Source organism: Myxine glutinosa, chromosome 4 (assembly GCF_964187855.1).
Source record: "Myxine glutinosa chromosome 4, kmMyxGlut1.1, whole genome shotgun sequence".
NCBI lineage: Eukaryota > Metazoa > Chordata > Myxini > Myxiniformes > Myxinidae > Myxine > Myxine glutinosa.
Genome location: NC_136264.1, coordinates 61011835 through 61031811, shown reverse-complemented (window position 1 = coordinate 61031811; position 19977 = coordinate 61011835). Strand labels below are relative to the sequence as shown.

The window sequence follows — 19977 nt, the reverse complement described above, 5'->3', positions numbered from 1 at the left end:
GAATCCCATTTGTCTCCCCAAAGAGAACAGCATAGAGAATTTTTTCATGTTTCAGGAGGTAACCAGAGATCGCAGTGGCAACCCAGAGACCCAGAGATGCAGCCCGGCAAAACAAGTGAACAGGTCGACAGACCAGGCAACAACAGAAATCAATGTTTCCATTGTGGGAAAATGGGACATTGGAAAAGAAGATGTCCATATGTTAAAACACGATTTCGCAAGGGAGAACCAAGATTAAGGGTACCAGTGCTTACAGGTACCTCAGATAACGATTAGGCCTTCATTGCTGCAGATCCAAAATGACGATTGGCCTCAACAGATTAAACCACTAGACCAATATGAATAACTGTTGACACTTCTTGTGTCTGAAAAGTTTTCGGAGCAAGGATGGTTTTTACTTTTTTGGCTTGTTAATAATTAATTGATCAGATGCCAAAACTGGATATTTTGGGACATGAATTAAAAGATCCAGAATTAGAGTTCATTCTGGAAGCTTCACATTTGCAAATTATAAATGTGGTTTTAGGGAGCATTTTGGGCAACACAATTTTTAAAATTTTTTAAAAATAAAAGTGTGGAATATTGCTTTGTAAATTTTTGGGCAACCAAGTGACAAGTATCACATGATCATCAGGTGGGAATTTTGGATTATTCTTTTGCATGATTGATAGGTCAGTGGTCAACTGACATGCCAGTGGATGTATTGATAAATATGGATAAATGATTGTGGGAACCAAAAAAAAAAAAAAAAAAAAGGGTAATTTCAATGTGACAGTTATAGGGGTTTTTTGAAAATAAACTTTTGTCTATTTGTGTATTAGCGTTTTTAAAAATTAAAGGATAAATTTTACGAAATTGAGATAAAATTGACACATATTTTGATCTGCTAACGATGGTTCCAACGCAAACAAATATACATACTATTTGGGTTTGTGTGTTTTGGTTTTATGTGTCAATCTTACAAGATTGTTGAAACCAACAATGTACTTGTCTGGAGATAGATAGTGTCATGTGGATGGGATCAAATATCCAGAGAATTCATAAATTAAAATAGAAATATAATTTGATTATGAATATTATCTCTTTTGTCAATGGAGATGGGATATACAGATTTGATGTGCTGGGTTATGAGCGGCCATTAATTAATAGTAAAATTGTGAGGCGGTTTGGGATTCCGTGGTTAATAGAATTTATATTAGAATAAAAGCTATTTATGGATGTGAGCTCCATAAAAATATGATGAGGGAGTACAAAATTAGCCAAATTTGGAAGAGGTCTTATATTGACTTCCCAGAGTACTCTGCTCATGGATTTTGACATATATAAACTGGACTTTAATCAGCATATAAATTGTGCTGTATGTACGGATATGTTTTAGGCATTGATGATATGGGCAGATAGTAAAGAAAATTTTGCTGAATTGAACTATTGTAAGTTTTAAAACGGAATGCATTGTGCATCTTAAAACCAAGGGGCAGACATGAACGCGCTGTTACGTTATTTAAACTCAGAACACGATGTTACGTGTTCCTGCAACATATTTTGTTAATCTGGCACACCTGTATTGGCATACAGGTGTTAGTAGTATTCACTAGGTGCATAAAATGGATGAGCAACAGTTAAGGGGGTGTAAAACCACTTATTTGGATATTTTCTACAAAAAGTAGGGGTTTCCATAAGTGGTAGCTGTACACATGGGATTTATCAAATTAAGTTATGGTGTGCAAACAAAGTTACTGGTAAACAGAAGGGGAATGGATAGTAAATAAATTCTTCGATGCTGGATAAATTACATGAGATATTACAAAGACTTATAAGAACTATTGTTCTTCCTTATAGCAATAGAAAGAAAATTAGATCCGTTTCTAAAATGACTTTGTTGACCCTTTGAAGTTAATTCTTTGAATTGATTGTTTCACTAGTATTTTGAGTTCACATTGGAAATAGTTTGGTAGAGCTTTGGTTAAAACCTTTGGTTGTGGTATTTTGGAACGAATTGACAGACCATAGGTAGTTGCTAAGAATAGAGACAAATATGGACCCCGGGAGATAGGGGGAGCAGGGTAAGGCAAGTAATCACATTTATGCTAAATATTAAGGGGTTTCCTTTATTTACCTTTTAGGAAGCTTGTTAGTTTGATATATAATGTTGAAGGTCATTGACATATAATTATGTTATAGGTATGAACATATACAAGGGATAGCTTACATGTTTTACAGATGGATACAGGTGGGACAAAGGGAATGACCTTATCAAGACAAGGTGACAAATCAGGGGAAAACAAAGACTTCTACTTCAGATACTCCTTGAAAATGCTGATATTCATCCTAGGAATGAGGTCTCTAGTAGTGGGGACTCTGTGTTGCATGCATTACTTCGGGGTAATGAAAGAACAAAACGCAACATTGGTGGCCGACATACAAATATATGATTATGCAGTACGACATAAACAAAGTAGAAGTTTGATGGAAGATAGGGACACACCTGTGGAACCCGATGGATTACACGGGATTAATACTTGTTTACATTTAGCCCACACAAGGGCTGATATAGTAAATGAAAGTAATTGTTGGATATGCACACAAATGCCACATTCTAGTGAGAACGGAGTACCATTGGAGGCAGTTTCTTTTGGTTGGGAAGAATTATGTATCCGCTTCCCAGACACCCTGATAGCAGCTGATTTTGAAGGCTCAATGTCAGGAAGGATAGGATGGCAAAAAAGGAGGATATAATTGTTACCAATTTAAGGACAGTTATAGACCTACATATGATAAGCACAACATGCCCTCTTTCGTAACTATTCAACAACAAATGAAAGGGCTCCTATGTTTCGTCTGACATCGAACCAAGGAGAATAATAAGTTTATGGGAAACTCCACCTGCCACCAGTATAGTTACGAATTGGGCTATATAAGATTGCTTGTCCCTGTAAAGGACACTAGCTTAAAGATGATATCTTTGTGTAGGGAAGGAACTTGGATGACAGATACTACATGGACCTATAATAATACATATTTTATATGTGGACACAAGGCGTATGCGTATCTCCCACTGACATGGTCAGGATCATGCTTTCTTGGTTTTGTACTTCCACACATGCGCTTGTTAACAGAGTCACCAATGCACATCCTACATGCTAGGCAGAAAAGAACTGTTAGTATGGGAGAATGGGTTGGAATGGTAGTATTTCCATTTTATGGAACCTGGAAGGCAGGCCATGAGCTACGGCAAATGGCATTGGCTATAGAAACATTGGCAAATAAAACGGCAAGTGGATTGATAAACCTTACAAGTGAGCTGGCAGCAGCAAGAACCATGGCGTTACGAAATCGTATGGCATTAGATATGCTGTTAGCGGAAAAAGGCGGTACATGCGCAGTGATTGGTACAGATTGTTGTACATGTATACCTGATAATTCGGGAGACGTTTATAACATAGCCGACACAATAAGACAAGAGGGAGCAAGATATCACGATTATGTGGAAGGGGGTGCCTTTGCATGGTTGGAAAACACATTCGGAGGAGTGGCAGCTAAGATACTCCAATACTTGTTTGTTGGATTAGTTGTTATATTGGCAATATTTTTGGTGATGGCTTGCTTGAAAGCCTTAGTGAAGGTGGGTTTGAATAAGATAACAAATAACACTATTATAGTGCATGAAGCACCACGTGAAGAAATAAATGAAGTAACAAATGAGGAAATACATGTGGAACCACAAGAGGAAGACTTTGATGGCAACATAAATGCTGAGATTAAGAGATTGAATCAAGTGATGTTGCAAATGAGTACAGTAGAGCTAAGATCAGGGCATAACAAACCATTGTGAATTGTGTCCATTTTACAAGTTAGTGAACTCATACCACCATAAGTTACCCTATTTAAAAAAAAAAAAAAAAAAAGTGAGGAGGACGATGCTAATAATACATTATGCATAGTTTGCTGTTTGCAAGATTTGTTGGGAATTAGATATTCCTGTTTGTGATTTTACTTAAAAACACTCAACTAATAATTCATTTATTTCTTTGAGTAGTGTTAAAATAACTGCATGAGTTTAATTTTTGAATTATATGAACCTGAAAGAAATTGTGGATGTTATTCTTGGTTTAGTAGTATAAAACATATACCTGATTTGAATATTATTTGTGTGAAGCTGTTATAAGATATACATGATTAGTTAAAATATACTGATTTCATGTTATAATGTACCCCATCTGATTCAATCTGTGTGGCGAGCAGATATAAATGTGGCTGAGTAAAGGAAAGACCAGGTCCCATTTCAAATGGAGTGATAACGACAACTGGAAAGAAGTTTGAAAAAAGAAATTTGTGGCTAAAATGAAGTTAATCTTGGCATACACCCTCCTTCTCAAAGAATGATAAAGACATTCTCCTTTGTAACTTGGAGATGGATGCTTACCTTCACCAAGGGAGACTTATGTGACCATTGGCCTGGATCACACTGCAACATATGAAATAAGGGCGATCACCTACTTTGTTCACCTACATTCATTACGTCAGCAATTGCAGGACAACGATATTTTACCTGCAGCTTCCACGGGATGCGGTGACGGGTGTTATTACTTCACCAACTTCCGGGGACCCAGCATGGAGCTACAAGCGAACGGCTGTGCCTTTTCTTCACAACAGCTGTGCACGATTCTGCTGGGTGCTCCTGGTATGGACCATGGACAACTTGAGTACCATGGTCCAAACATCATCATTGCGGATGCATCCGGCATCCCTGTTCCACATCTTGCTGGTCAAACCAACATCACATCAACACTTGCTCCATACTCATGATGAGTGAGGAGGCAAGTCAACGACAATTGGATGAAGGCCTTGTTCAAATCTACTTTGGCTCACAGCAAGAGTGGCAAGAATGGTAGATGCAAAAGCAGGGTCAGTTTGTGACTCTGCCCAGCTATCACAACAGCGGAAAATCCTACGCAAAATAGTGTAGGTGCTATGAAGACATCAGAAGAAAATGTTTCATACCTGAATTACAAACACGAGTGATCAGCCCCTTCTTTTCAAACAAAAAGACAACATTTGTCTTGAAGTAAAACATATTGCCAAATGTTGCAGATGTTTTTATTATTTTAATGGTGAACTGAAATTATTGTGGTTTGGTAAAGATGAAGTGTTGTATGCTTTATGCAAATGAAGTGAATTGCATTATTAATATGGAAAGAGAAATGTTTTGTGATCATATTCTTCCAGAATGACGGTGTATGCCTTAATGAATGGGAAAATTGGATTACCAAATTTGTGGGTCGAATATTAAATAGGTTGATGTTTAGATTAATGATTACTACAAACAAAAAGAAAAAATGAGGAATTGTGGAGGCATATATAATTATTTATATTCTCCTTGACTCGTGTTAAAATGTGTTTTTCTCTGAAATTAAGCTTGGAACATTCTTGTTCGGAGAGGTCAGGAAGGAGTGACCTATAGGATAGATAAAAAGGTGTTTTCTCACGTTAACTGTGACAGCTGTCTAAGACATGTCTCAGAGTTCTCCAAGAGAAGAACCAGAGTGTCTCTGTATGAGCCGTACGGAGCCTCGAATACCTTACCTTATAAGGAGTGAACATTGATATTAAAAGGAAAAGTGGGACTTCGAAACAGAGCAGCGCTGGACCGAGGACTGAAGGAGGGAAGATTGGGCCATGCTTTGATCGGCTGATCGAGACTTCGTCGAGTTTAGTTAGTTCATAGTTATTTCATAAAGTGAATCTATTCGTTATTTCCCTTCCTTTAGAGCTTTAATAAATCCGAACAAAGTGAACAAATTCAGTGGAGCCTTCTTTTATCTTAGTTATATTAATGAAGAGGAACTATTCCACAGTGACCTTCAAAGTTCAATTGTCGAAGATTATGAAATTTGTTGGAAAACTTGTATTTCATGATGTATGTGAGATGTGATAATATAAGATCATGCACGACATTTCACCATCAGGAAGCGCACAATGTAATAAAACCATCAAAAATCGACTTTTCTAAATTTCGTGACCTGGTGACCTTGACCTTGGGGCGAAAGTGAAAAATCGAGCTCCGTGGGGCTAGACACGTGACATTGGCCTAACCAAATATCGAAACCCCTGTCACATTCCACCAAACCCCCCGGAGAAGATGTAGCTTGAACTCGATTACCCCCTCAGCTTAAAAATACACCTTTTTCGGGCGTGGCTTCGCCCACAATGGGCGCCATACGACCACTCTTGGCAGGACACAACTAGATCATGATATCAACCTCCCACCCAAGTTTCATCAAGATCGGATCATATCATCGGGTAGTTATACTGTGGACAGACAGACAGACACACAGACACACACACATGACGAATATAGTGGTCACTCTGTTTGATAACTCGTGAACCAAAAATATATCAACGAGGTGCATGGGGACCCCTTCTTCCTTCTCGACTAATTGATGAACCATCTCTGCTCTGGTCGCACAAGTGACGTCACAGTCATTATTCACAGGTTCATTACCAGACCTTGCAGATGGTTCGCTGTTCCCACTCACTGTGGCTTCAGAACTTGTTTTGGCCCGAATATTGATGGGGCACCGCATCACACGCTGGGAGCTCCTGAATGTGAATTCGGTTGCGTCGGAGTGTTTGACCATTTGCTGATGCGAGCAAATATGACCGTGGCTCTTCACACATGGAGAGAACCGTGGCCGGCTCCCAACAATGGGTGTTGTGGTTCTGAGGAGAGAACCGTGACCGGCTCCCAACAATGGGTGTTGCGGTTCTGAACGCGAACTCACTGTCCAGGGTATAAGCCCAACATTTCGTGTGTCCGAGCATGCTTATCGTGGTGGAGCTTTTGTAAGTAGCGGCGCCTCTCCAGCTCCTCATGGATGAGGTTGTCATCGTCGTGCACGTTGGTGATTCTGGTTGGTACCAGCGATTAGATTTTTCTGCCCATCAGCAGTTGAGCAGGACTTGCCAAGCTGTAGCTCACCAGGGTGGACTTCCAAGCTAGCAGAGCCAAATGAAAATCGTTTTCCCACACTTTTTGATTTGCGGAGGATAGATTTCACTGTCTCGACTTGGCGCTCAATGAACCCATTAGATTTTGGGTATGTTGGGGATGAAGTGACCTGGTCAAAATTCCATTTCCCAGCAAATGAACGAAATTATGCGCTGGAGAAATGAGGACCATTATCACTCATAAACGTATCAGGAATTCCGAACTCAGAAAAAATCTGTCCCAAGGTCGCAATAATCTTGCGACAGGGAGCAGACTTGGGTAGTTTGCGAACATTAGGAAATTTGGAATAATAATCTGCGATGACGAGCTACTGAGCTGCATCAAAATGGAACAGGTCACATCCGACTTTGCTCCAAGGTCTGAGTGGAATGTCATGTTGCTGTCGTGGTTCAGGCAGTTGAGATTTCTGGTGTCATTGGCAGGTAGGACAGCATTCCACCAGCCGATCAATGTCCTTGTTAACGTTATACCTGTACATAGTGTCCTTCGCCAGCAGTTTAGGTTTCTCATGTCCAAAATGGCCTGAGTGGAGTTTCTGCAGAATGTCGTTTTCATACTCTGAGGTATAACGACTTTCTCTCCTTTAAGAATTACGCCATTTTCAATTGACAGCTCATCCCGAAAACTCCAGTATGTCCTGACAGCCTCTGGGAGGTCCTTCAGATGGTCTGGCCATCCACTGATAATAAAGTCTCGAAGTTAACTCAGGTCAGAATCACGAAGTGTTTGTTTCCTGTTGTTGCTGAGACAACTTCTCAGAAGAGAAACGGGCCAAGTCAACATGCAGGTCCAAGTCAATTGTCATTGTATTGAGTGGACTAGCAAGGCGGGATAGGCCATCGGCAAGCTGATTGTCTGCCCCAGGGTGGTCCTCCATTGGAAAGTTATACCCTTGGAGTCTGACAAGAATTCGTTGCAATCTCGGTGGGGCAGCAATCAATGGCTTGTCAATGATCATCAATAACGGTTTATGATCGGTGAGCACAATGAAACTCCGACCATACAGGTAGGGGTGGAAACGTTCAATGCCAAACACGATGGCCAATAGCTCACGTTCAATGCAAACGTAACGTTGTTCAGTATCTGTTAGAGTTTTGCTTGCATCCGTCACTGGCTTTTGCTGGTTTCCATGGGCCTGAAGCAATGCTGCACCAAGGCCTTGAAGACTGGCTTCAAATTGGAGGTTGACTGGCGCCTCTGGTTGATAGTAGTGGAGAAGAGATGTTTCCGAAACCTCAATATTCAGATGATCAAATACAATTTGATGGTGCAGCTCCCATAGGAATTCAGAATCATTTTTGAGGAGGTATCTTAAGAGTCGTGGATTTCACACTGAAGTCCTTGATGAAGCGCGACAAATATGTCATGAGGCCGATGAAATGTCGAATCTTGGCTTTGTTCTTAGGTTTTGGAACAGCTCTCAGATTTTCAACCTTCTGCTGGCCAGGCTGTATTCCTTGTCTACTATAAGACTTTTTTTTTTTTTTTTGTATACAGTCGATATACGGCAGGCCAACCCCAGGAAATATGATTTAAAAAACTTTTGATGGCATTTTTTGTTCAAAGCTGACAACCGGGCTAGAAAGTATCAGTATGGTCCAGGCTTTCAGAAACACCCGGTTGCCAAAATGAGATTTGACCTTGAAGGTCAAATTTGGGGGGTCAAAGGTCAAAAGAGGTCAAATTTTCAAAATTTTTTATTTTGTCTTGTCCTTTCATATTACATCGAGTTTGGTATGAAGACATCTTCGAAAATAAATGCCAAATTCTCAATAATGTGTTGCTTTTTGTGTTATTATATAACACTCGCATAACCATTCTTTAATGATGCTTCTCCTTTTATTTTTCAGGTTCTAAAAATGGATGGTGATGGACTCCCTCCACTTGCCACACTGAAACGGAAGCGAGATACCAGTGCAACTGTTGATTATTCCAGTTGTATTATCTGCCAAGAAGGGGTAAGGCGCAACGAAAAGCTAAGTCTGGCTTCTGCTGACGGGAAAACAAAGATCCAGCAAGCTGCTGCTGAAAGGAGACGTCTTAAGGATCGGGCATCCTTGGCTATTTTGAACAGACTGATGAGTATAACAGATGAGGACTGGGCTGATGAAGTAATGAAGTGGCACAAGACGTGCTACATAAATTTCGCATCGGAGAATCGCTTGTCTCGACTACGAAATCGAAGGAGCAAGGAACAGGCAGCTGATGAATCTACTACCACTACAGCAAGGATGGATGAACAAACTGCAAGTTCGTCGTATGAATCTCGTAAGCATGGGCATGCCTCAGTTGAATGGGAACACTGTATATTCTGCCAACGATCAGGAAAGGCTCAGCTCCACAGTGTAATGACAATGCAAGTTTCGCAACAGATCATCGACTTGTCAAAAGAGGACGTTGTCATGTCAGTTAGGATGGCCAATGTTGTAGACTTAATTGCTGCAGAGGGGAAGTCCCACAAGCAATGCTTTGTTGAATTTGAGCGGAGGGTGAAAAAGACAAAAGGCCGTCATTCTCTGTGTTCAGATCCAGCCCTGAATGCCCTGGGGGACATGTTACTGGAGGGTCTGTCCGTTGGTAATGTGTACGATATGGGAACTGCTTGGGAGAGATATGTAGAACTATGCAATGCCAAGAACCAAGATATCCCTGATAGCTTCTTGTCCAGAAGACAGACCTTCTATACTGCATTACAGAATGTTATTGGTGACGAAGGTTCATTCATAAGACCACGTAATCGAAAAGCACAACTTCTTCTTTATCCCAGTGACAAATCTCAGTATGTCATTGCCTGTGCCCTGTCGGATATCTCTGACCGAAAGGATGACTGTGATGAAGATGACGCACCCACGATACAGCTGCCACCAGTCAATGAACTGCAGGAAATTGTTCACTCTGCCCTTCAACTTCGAGCAGACTTGGAACGGATGCCTGGTCACGATAAAGTGTGGAGGGGTCTAACAACAGACGCAGTGGAAGCCATTATTCCAGATAGCTTATATCTGTTTCTCTCTGTACTGTTTGGTGGGACTGATGTGTTGGATACTGATGATCACGGAGAGATAGAAAGTTCTGCAAGTTCAACGAAGCAAAGAATACTAAATATCGCTCAGGACATTGTATTTGCGCTTTCAAAGGGGAAAAAGTTGACTCCAAAGCATGTCGGCCTGGGGATGACCTTACACCAAGCCACAAGATCAGAGAAACTGGTGGATCTCTTTCATGCTGCTGGTGGTACAATAGGTGTCGACACAGTAAGACGCATGGACACAAGTATCGCGAGTGACATTCTTTGGAAATTTGAGGAAAATAACAACACGTACATCCCGGATGGCTTGGTACCCTATGAACCTGGTAGGCTAATCTTAGGATCAGCTGACAACATAGATGTCAACGAGTCGACAATAAGTGGTCAAGGTTCATACCATTGCACACAGTGGAATGCTTGGCAACGCGGACCACCTCCTCCAAGAACTCCTGTTAAGCGTGTGCACGGACGAGAGAAGGCTCTGAGAAAGGAGACTGTCGATAAGTTGCATGATGTCGATCCCCCCAAACTACCTATTGGCACAAGAGTTGAACCCAGGATTCCGAATGCTTCTAGCATTGAACCGAATGACTGGTTCAAAAGTAGTCCATGTAGGAAGGCAGCAACACGAATGACTCACGTCTGGGTAATCTCCAGGATGGACACAGGTAATGGCTGTGCTGTTCCTCCATGGGCAGCATTCAACGAGTGTGTGAGTACCGTAGATCCACCAGTGACGACGGTGGGAATGGCACCGATCCTCAATGCTACTGCGGATGAATATGGGACCATCACCACGATCATAAACCGATTTGTCCAGCTCAGCAGATACCTTGGACAGCGCCATACCATCGTTTTCTTCGATCAGCCTCTCTATGCCAAAGCAAAGGAGATTGTGTGGGCTTCTGAAGAGTACAGCGAAGTAGTTGTCCTGCTTGGTGGTCTCCATATCTCCTTCAACTTCCTTCGGGCCATTGGTCAGCAAATGGAAAGTGCAGGCCTAGATGATGTGTGGGTGGAGTCTGAAATCTTTGGACCAAATGCTGCCAAGTCAATGATGGATGGGAAACACTATTACAGGGCTATTCAGGGACATATCTGGGCCTATGAAGCCCTTAGTCGGATCAAGTTTGAAGCTTTCTTGGATTGGCTACAGCGGCAAAATCCTGAACTCCATCAGGAACTGGTTGTGCTTCGATCAGCAGTATCAGCATTGTTCAAGAAATATGGTACGAGAACCCGAGATGAATGTCTGTTGAATGCTGTGACTGAATGCAACGAGCTCCTCGACCGTACAGAATATGTAGAGAAAGCTGACGAATTCCACGCCATGCTGAAGCAGAATCTCAACAATGCCTTCTGGTTGCAGTACCTTGAGATGGTGGAAATTTTATTATCATTCGTCCGCGCTAATCGAGATGGGGATTGGTTGCTCCATCTTGATTCATTTACCGAAATGCTACCATGGCTGACCATATATGACCATGTCAACTATGCCCGGTGGGGTCCTGTTTACCTCACTGACATGAGAGGACTCGCACAGACCGCACCAGAAGTCCACGAAGAATTCCTGGCAGGGAATTTTGTAGTGAAACGACACGCAGGCAGATTTAACCAAGTTCCAGTTGATCAAGCCACTGAATGGATTAACAAGGTATGCAAGCTCTCAAATGGTATAATTGGCATCACACGGAATGACACGGCAAGAGACAGGTTCTGCACAACTTGGTCTGAAAGGTCGCAGATATCAGAGGACACCATGCGTCTATTCGGTCTTCGCAACGACGAATCGGACGAAGATTTCTCAACTCGTAAAGATGGTCTTCCATCCAAAATGACACGGGATTTGGATGCGGTGTCCAAGCTTGAGGCTCAGTTCCGACGATTCAAGGCGTTCACAATATCCGATCAAGACGACGCAACTCCCACTATTACACAGCTGAAATCACTGACTACCAACGACATTGCAACCGAAGAGATAGCTGCAGACCTCCTCACTGCCGACGAAAGGGGGAAAGATCTCGTGTTGAAGAATGTGAAGGAGAGATTAGTGGAGAAGTCTGTACCTTTCTTCGATCGACAGAAACGCCAGAAATCGAAGACGTTCGCAACCCTCTACGAGACACCGGTGCAGGATGGGAAGCAGAAGGTCACCAAGACAATCAAAGCGGACAGGTTGGAGGTTGGCAGGCAACTGACGGACGATTAGAAGTGGTGTGGATGAGGACACCATCTGTTCCAAGTAGCTGTTTGGAACTAGTTACTTGTGGATGTAAAAGCAAGTGTCGCACACAAGCTTGCCGTTGCCACAAGATTGGACAACCATGCATGCCTGCATGTGGCTGTGATGCTGAAGGATGCATGAACACGACAGGAACTGATACTTAAGAGAAGTGATTTGGCGACACCTCAAATCGATGGAAGATGATGTCTTGTTTCTTCAAATGTAGTTGCCTAATGCATCATTTACATATTACCAACAGGAACAATTGATTCTTAAAGTAAAATTTGACTTTCGACTTTGAAATTTCACCTTTAAACTGAATGCATTTTATTATGCGTATTCAAAGAGTAAAAAGCATTTACATTCATGAATCTATTCACATTTAACTATTGTTACAGAAGTTTAACCCCTTATAACTCATTAAATATTCAATGGTTCATACCAGACTCGATGTTGTATGAAAGGACAAGACAAAATAAAATTTTTTGAAAATTTGACCTCTTTTGACCTTTGACCCCCCAAATTTGACCTTCAAGGTCAAATCTCATTTTGGCAACCGGGTGTTTCTGAAAGCCTGGACCATACTGATACTTTCTAGCCCGTTTGCCAGCTTTGAACAAAAAATGCCATCAAAAGTTTCTTTAAGGGTCTTGGCCTGCCGACTACGAGGCTCGTGAAAGAGCTAACATTTATCAAACAAACAAATCAAACAAACAAGCAAACAAACTATATAAAAAGGGGAGCGGTCGACAAGATGGGGAGAGAAGGGGAAGCACACAAACACAACATTTGTGAGGGACATCGGGAATGTGTGGGAGGTAGAGGGCTTGGGGGGAGGCCGCGAGGGAGGGGGGGGGGGGGTTCGTTAGCTCTTTCACGAGCCTCGATTATGTATACAAAACAAAAAAAATTGGAGATAAAAAAGAAATCATAGAATCATTTTGTTTAACAAAATTTTATTTAAATTTTTGACGCAGCAAAGTAGCCACCTTTTGCAGATATAACCGACGAACACACTCGTGGGATTCTTTCTGCAATGGAAATCAAATATTGTTCAGGAAGTTCTTCCCAACAGTGTTGCAGAAGTTCGAGGCCTTCACATTGTGCTGTTTTCGAGGCCTTCACATTGTGTGAAATTAAGCATGGAACAAATAAACAATTGGAGATAAAAAAATAAATCATAGAATCATTTTGTTGAACAAAATTTAATTTAAATTTTTGACTCAGCAAAGTAGCCACCTTTTGCAGATCTTCTCCTTTTGTGTATCATCAGATGGCCAGCTCAGTGTCGTGCAGCCATGCCCTCGTCTCTGGTCCTACATCGAAGAGGCCGGCATCTGAAGGTGGTCTGTATAGGGGGCAGGTGGTAATTATGTGTTCGGCAGTCTGCTCAGGCTCGCCGCACTCGCACGCGGTGCTGTCTGCCAGGCCCCACATCTTCAGCGATGATTTGAAGCGGCCGACCCCCGTAAGTAGACGGTTCAGCAAGGTCCATTGCAGGCATCGTAGGTCTTCTCCGACGACGCCACCTCCTGGGTCCCAGATGTTGCGGTGGATGCGGGTGGGCCCGGCCGTTTCTTTTGCAGATATAACCGCTGAACACACTCGTGGCATTCTTTCTACAATGGAAATCAAATATTGTTCAGGAAGTTCTTCCCAACACTGTTGCAGAATTTCCCACAAATGTGTTGCACTTGGAGGCTGCTTTGCTTTCACCCTTCTGTCCAGTTCATCCCAAACCAACTCGATGGGGTTTAAGTCTGGAGACTGTGCTGGCCATTCCATGATTTGAAGCCTACCGTCTTGTTCTTTTCCTCGAAGGTAGTTTTGATATAGCCTGGAGGTGTGTTTAGGGTCATTATCTTGCTGTGGGATGAACACCTGACCAAAAAGGCGTATACCAGAGGGTATTGCATGGCGCTGTAAAATGCTGTGGTAGCCCTTTTGATTCAGGGTGCCAGTCCCTCTGTGCAAGTCGCCGACTGCATCCAGCAAAAGAGCCCCAGACCATCATGCTTCCTCCTCCATGTTTTTGACAGTTGGTGTCACACACTGATGAACCATCCTTTCGCCTACTTGACGGTGTACAAAAACCCTGCTTGATGAACCAAAGATTTCAAATTTTGATTCATCAGTCCATACGACCTTCTTCCAGTCTTCAGTTATCCACTGGCGGTGCTTCATGGCCCAGGCAAGCCTCTTTTTCTTATTTTGCCATCTTAGCAATGGCTTTCTTACTGCCACTCGACCTGTCAAACCTTCAGCTCGAACTCTTCTCTTCACAGTTGAAACTGAGACTTGCTTACTTCGACCAGTGTTAAGCTGTGCTTGAAGCTGTTGTCCTGTGAGCCGCCAATCACGCAAGCTGTTACCTCTCAAAAACCTGTCTTCTGATTCTGTTGTGGCTTTGGTTCTGCCAGACCTCTTCCTGTCAGAGTTTCCTCCAGTTTCCAATATACTACTTCCTGCAGTGAAATATTGTCCAAATAATGCTTCAGCCGGTGTAATAACAGTCTGTTCCAATACTGCTTTCATACAGACAGTGGGTTTGTAATCAAGTGATCAGCAGAGGTTGGGACACCTGAAGGAATTGTTTGCATCAACTTTCAAGGCTTAATTTACTTACATTGCTGCAGAACAGCTGTATGTTGTTAACCCATTACTTGTTCCCTGAAGAAAGTCTTTAAAAAATATATATATAACAGTAAACTGTTAACAGTACACGTACCAGTAATTTTACAATATAACACTAATTTACATTATTTCCCGGTTTTTGCGAACCTCAACTTTTTTTAAATCTCGTGCAGTTTACTGCTTACCTTTGTTCCATTTCAGGTTATTCACTGGACATTAAACTGCGTAAATTTCAATAAAAACTTGAAAAATTGAGGTGTTCTAAAACTTTTGACCGGTGGTGTATGTGAGAGAGCTGATCCACTCTGTTACTTCCTTGATACGACGTATGACTCCCTGAAGAACCATCTCCTCAAGTTCTGATTGAATTTTGTCCCTGAGAGCAATAGGGGTTCTGCGTGGTGGATCGACATGTGGTGGGACATTTGGGTCCACAACAAGCTTATGCATTGTATGAAATTCACCGATGCGGTCAAATTGTTGTGGGTATGCATCCATAAGATCCTTCACACTGTTGTAAACCAGTGGTTGGTTACTGTTCACTGAACAATGCAACGTAACAACGTGTAGATTCTCACACGATGGGAGGCCCAGAACTGCAGGACCACTGACATCCACAACAAACAAACGTGTGCTGGTCCACGGTGATCCCTTGTAACTGCAGGCCATGTCTACAGGGCCAAAACACTTGATGTGGGTTCCATTGTATGCAGTTAAGACACTCTTTGCTGTCTGAAGAGAGCCAACGTAGGGTTCATAATTTGAATTCAGTATTTCAGGAAACATGTGTCGAAAAGTGCGAATGGGCAACGTATTTCCTTGTGCACCTGCATCCACCTTCAGCTTAAGATAATGAATACCCGGCCTGTTGCATAGACTGACATGGAGTGTTGTGTAAACCTCATTACATTGACCAGGTGTATCAATCGAATCAAAAGTCAATGAATCAAACTGTGATGCAAGATCATCAGGGTCATCGGTGTTCTGCTGACGCCTGTGTTGCTGTTCCGTTATAGGTGCGTCATACACTGCTTCGTGTTGTGCACTGGCATGGTGAACACTATGAGTGTTAGGAAACCGCGAATACCTTACGCATGGGTGTTGTCCTGGAACTCGAGGGTCTGGTGTACCTTCTTGGTCAATGCTGTGAAGATCAACACGAGCATGTGATTTCCGGGGGTTCCATTTGTTCCAGGAAGCAATTGAAAATATGTGCGGGTTGCTGCCGCTGTTTGTCTGTTAAAGTCCATGTGTTGTACCAGTTGAGGCCTTCCTCTCCCACTTGAAGCAGGATCAGTGGCACCTGGTTGTTCTCTGTAATGCCTCAAACTTGAAAATACAGCTCCATTCACTGCCTAAACATCTTAAAGGCCGCCGCTGTGTTAAGCATGGTCCAATCCATGCACGGCGTTCCCGCCAGGTCCGCCATTGTGAACGGCGGCTGCGAGGTCAACGAGGATTTAGCCGATTATAAGAGGCACGGGAAACACTGGCTTTTTGCCTCGATGAGCTCGAATATGCGTCGTAAAACCGCTGCCACCATGTAAAGTTTCGATGTAGAATAGATCACGGGGTGATGTCAAAGAGAACAATCACTTATTGCAACACCTGGAATCATGTTCATGTCGACGACCCCGAACACACACCGCCTGCGCCCCTCGCCAGAACTCCGTCTTCATACTCCAAAACACAAGCAAGCACTTTCGGTTCCACACTACCAATGTAATACCATTACATGCACCACAGCCTAAAACGCCCCCACCGTCTTGCTTATACGGTACCTCCCCGCTGCCTCGTAGAAACGCACACACATGTGTGATGCCATCTTTGCCATGATCCTTCAGGGTGGTGAAATGCGTGCTTAATGCCTTTGTGCTTTGTTGATTTTTGAAATGTGTGTGAATGGTTAAGGGATTTGTGTGAATGAATGAGGGTGAAATCCACGGAGCCAGGTCACTCACCACCGAGCCAGGGAAAAATCACAAGGGTCAATTCCACACTGGGGAATTAATCTTAAGCCCTGTCTAGTTAACACGAGACCCACGCCCATTATGGCGACATGCAAACACTCTTAACCTGACAGGTTCCCTACTTATGAGACCGAGGTTCTTGTTCTTTGCGTCCATGCTCCATACTAAAACCTATACGATCCTAACTCCATTATGGCAATTCGTCACCTACGCCCACAAACGTAACGGTATTCAACCCCCTGCGTCAATACTTTGTAGAAGCTCCACTGGCAGCGATTACAGGTTTGTGTCTTCTTGGGTATTTCTCTATCAGCTCTGCACATCAGGATTTGGGGGTTTCGCCCATTCCCTGATAAAGGTCCTTCTTGCCCAGTTGCTCAGTTTGGTCGGATGGCCAGCTCCAGCAAGAGTCTGGGTAGTTCCATATTCTACCAGAAGCATGCATACTGCACCCTTCCTCATCGCGCTCAGTAGTCTGTAAAGACAGGATCCAACCTTTCACGGTATCATTTTGTTTGCTTTTATCTAAATCCTGTAACAGATTATCTTGTGGCGCACTTTCAAAACCATTATTTAAGCTGGAGGGCAACATGACCTATTTGTGGTGCCTGGCAAATTCTGCCGCATGATCCTGCAAGCTCTGATGCGAAGAGAAGAGAACGTTTCTGACCTTTTGCCTCCAAGTGACGACATATCGTAAAAGACAATATTGTCTCTTTCTGTTTATAAAAGAGCCAATATTATCTCTTTCTCAAAATTGAGCACAGAAAATTAACATGCCTTGTGTTTAATGATCGCATTGAGTTATTTATTCCAATTCGAATAGATTGATATCCGTCATATTTAGCTGTCATGTAATGCCCCACTGGAATGCATAACAGCGTTCAGGAGATGTACATCTATATCTATATGTATATCTGCACTATTCCGGATTGCCTAATCTTCCAAAAGGTTGAAGAGGGTGTGAAGAGACAAGCACCTCGACTTATCTTTATTCGCAGACTAATTAGGCACGATGAAGACTCGGTCAAGCACACTACGTGACAACAACTTCAAGCTCTATGAGCAAGTCTTGGTGCCTCTGTTTGGGAATCTGAAATTGATTGGTAAATGCCCTTTAATCATCACCAGGGAAATAATCAACTCCACGGAGGTTTCGTGAATGGAATATATTTTTCAAAAGTTATTCACGACGTGTAACGTATCTTTGTTATGGTGTAGGGAGGTGGTGAAATTTGAATGATCGCTCATTAAAAAGCGTTTTTGTAATCGATTTTTTAAATGCTAATTGGCTGTTCTCTCTCTCTCTCTCTCTGCTGTTTATCTTTTTTTCTTACTCAGTTTTATTTCAACATCACAAAGGACAAACTGGGAAGAAGGTGAACACATGCTCATTGTGTCCTGAGGATTTTGCACACTCGTCCACATTGAGACAAAATTTGTGAAGAATCAGCACAAGCGTTGTAAGGATTTTGTGGTTATCAGCATCAAGTCAAAAGGATCAAATGGAGATGGACACATCAAGTTGTGGGAGGACTGCATTGCACCTGCTGAAACCCGCGAATGAAGATAACAACCAACGGGGGAATTTGTACAAGTGTTATGTGTGTTCAAAGGTTTTTAATCGGTTATCAAATTTTAATATACATAAACGAATTCACACGGGGGAGAAGCCGTTCAAGTGTTCTGTGTTTTCAAAGGTTTTTAGTCGTCCATTAGCCTTAAATCAACACAGACACATTCACATTGGGGACAAATCATTCACATGTTCTGTGTGTTCTGAAGATTTTCGTCTTTCATCAAGCTTGAATAGACACAAACTAATTCACACGGGGGAGAAGCCACACAAGTGTGGTGTGTGTTCTGAAGATTTTCGTCAATCATCAAGCTTAAATAGACACAAACTAATTCACACGGGGGAGAAGCCATACAAGTGTGCTGTGTGTTCGAAGGTTTTTAATCAGTTATCAAATTTAAATACACACAAACTAATTCACCCGGGAGAGAAGCATACAAGTGTTGCGTGTGTTCTAAGGTTTTTAGTTGTCCAGTAGCCTTAAATAAACACAACCTAATTCACACGGGGGACAAGCCGTACAAGTGTTCTGTGTGTTCAAAGGTTTTTAATCAGTTATCAAATTTAAATAAACACAACCTAATTCACATGGGGGAGTAGCCATACAAGTGTGCTGTGTGTTCAAAGGGTTTTACTGATCCATCAAGCTTAAATAGACACAAACTAATTCACACGGGGGAGAAACCGTAGAAGTGTTCTGTGTGTTCTCAGGTTTTTAGTCGTCCTGTAGCCTTAAATCAACACAGACACATTCACATTGGGGACAAACCATTCAAATGTTCTGTGTGTTCTGAACGTTTTCGTCATTCATCAACTTTAAATACACACAAACTAATTCACATGGGGGAGAAACCGTACAAGTGTTCTGTGTTCAAAGGTTTTTCGTCAATCATCACATTTAAATACACACAAACTCATTCACAAGGGGGAGAAACCGTACAAGTGTTCTGTGTGCTTAAAGGTTTTTCATCGTTCATCAAATTTAAATACACACAACTCATTCACATGGGGGAGAAGCCGTACAAATGTTCCCAAGTGTTCCGTGCGTTCTAAGGTTTTTAGTCGTCCATTCGCCTTAAATGAACATAGACACATTCACATTGGGGACAAACCATACAAGTGTGCTGTGTGTTCGAAGGTTTTTAATGAGTTATCAAATTTAAATAAACACAAACTAATTCACATGGGGGAGAAGACACCGCACAGGAGTAACTCACCCACATGTGGAGATAGCAGCCAACAACACAAACATACACACCTATACATGCATATATGGACACGCACACAATCACACAAACACAACTCACACACACACGAAGGTGGATACTTTGAGACCTGGGTTGCACCTTCTGAAACATGTGTAAGGGATTTCATTCGAATCTCAGGCTAATTGGGGGCAATATGACCCATTTGCCTCCCTAGTGTCTGACTGTCTGGTTTTGGGAAGCTGTTGACAAAGCTTTGTTTGCCCTTGCATCAACATTCTTTTCTTTTGAGCAGATCCCCGCCTGCCGAGCCTTTCTCCTTGCTACAATC

The 19977-nt window shown here is 42.4% G+C and overlaps 1 pseudogene; it reads left to right on the top strand.

The window, feature by feature from the left end:
* The first annotated feature begins 18370 nt into the window (after positions 1 to 18370).
* On the top strand, positions 18371 to 19494 carry LOC144891603 (uncharacterized; annotated as a pseudogene).
* The last annotated feature ends 483 nt before the right edge of the window (positions 19495 to 19977 follow it).